Source organism: Musca vetustissima, unplaced genomic scaffold (assembly GCF_032173495.1).
Source record: "Musca vetustissima isolate MV318-11 ecotype Yass unplaced genomic scaffold, APGP_CSIRO_Mvet_v1 utg93282, whole genome shotgun sequence".
NCBI lineage: Eukaryota > Metazoa > Arthropoda > Insecta > Diptera > Muscidae > Musca > Musca vetustissima.
Window position 1 is genome coordinate 31,905 of NW_026879559.1, and position 1,994 is coordinate 33,898.

Genomic DNA, 1,994 nt, shown 5'->3' on the forward strand with positions numbered 1-1,994 from the left:
AATTTCTGAAATTTGTTTTATAGTTTACATTGTGTTTTACATAACTGGTTTGTGGAAATGTCGAAATATGTTCATTTTTTTATTTTCCCTATATTTTCATTTTAAGTACCTGTCAGTATATCTATGGTGGAGGGTATCCAAAGTTCGGCCCGGCCGAACTTAACGCTTTTTCACTTGTTTAACTTGACTTCCTTAACCAATGTCTTCGATCTCACTTTTTGATATTTGTATAATCATGAATATAAACACCACAGCTGTCCACTTTACCGAGGCATGACTGTTTATCTGACACCATAATGGGATTGACTAATTGTCACACAATATTAGATTTGATTCTTCACTATATCTGGAAAAACAACACTGTTAATAAAAAATCTCTAAAAGATATGCTCTTTAAACTTACTCAGCTTTTGGAGTATTTCTAAAACATTTTATTATATATTTTGTAAGACAACATTTTTTCTCCATCACGTTTCTTCTTCTTTGGTTTGTTTTTGTCAAATCTCTCTTTACTTTTTCATTCATAAATACCCACTTCATTCATAACATTAATCGAAGGGGATTTATATTCACCACGATAGTAATGAGAGAGGGTAGATGTCTTGGCTAATATTAAATTACATTATCCCAATAGGATTTACATATATTAATTTTACTAAAATTATAAAAATATTAAAAAAATTGCAATTTTCGAATTCTACGAGTTTCATTTGGTAGATTTGGCGTATTTTCTTACATAAATCTGATCTTGCATAAAAATTAATATTAAAACATTTGAGCCTGGCAACATTCATAATTTGACAGATTGTGCATACGATATTGCATAGTTTATTTTGGTATTAATTTTCTTCATTGCAACCAACTTAAGTTTCATACTTCAGAAAACTAAATTAATCGTTCTTTTGGAAAACTACCTCGAAAGGAATCAAACCTTCATCTGTGGAAAAAAATTAAAATCTTTGAAAATCTTACACATCAATATTAAACTACAATTGATAATTAGAAATTTGTGCATTAAAAATTGTTATATTGTTCTGCCTATTGATATTAAAGGTAAATAGTGAATCTTTTTGTGAGAAAAGTAAAATACAAGTTTTTAATAGATTCAATAATTTACAGAATCTATCAACGTGGAGTGCTTGTGTAATCCCAAAATCATATTGGTTTTCTTAAAAGCCCATGGTATAACAAACCTCCCATACGGAAAACGACCAAAAAATTACAAATCTGCCATCGAGGTCGTTGGTGATATAATCTTTGAAGATTTAATAAAATTATCCTCTCTGAAAGGAATACACCGCCAAGTGTTAGCTAGTAAACGCCTTGACTTACCAATTTGGTCCAATACTTTGCCGCAATTCCAGACCATCGTGAAGGCAGATTAATTGTACATGCATAACCCTAAAATAATTTGGTGTGAATTTGGTAGAAGTCTTTTTCAATTTATTGTGTCGCAATACGTTTGACTAAAATCCAAGGGACAGCATTCCAGACCTCCGTCATAAGGTCTGTGTACAAATGTACATAGCATCGACGGAGTCACATAACCAAAATTTGATACCATATACAACATAACCCAAGAAATTTTTACTGTGGACATACATAACCTGTACCACACACAATGATGAACCTATACAGCCCATATCCATAAAAACCCAATAAATTTGATGATACACCACATAGATGATCAATCGCAATGAACTCCAATATTCTATCCAATCCATCTCAAATAAGTATTCAATGCATTAAGTATAGTTATATTATTGATCTGAATTGAATGTCAAAATAATTCTGTAAATAACAAATTTTATAGCCCATATTTTCTTATGACAGTCGAGGGTAAATTTAAATAAATATTTCTGAAAAATTTTATAATTTTTGTAATATCATACTATGATCAATTAAATTGCATATAACATCACATAAGAATTACATTTATAGACATAAGTCATTTTTTATTATTCAAGCATTAAGATCTAAAAATATCGCATGCT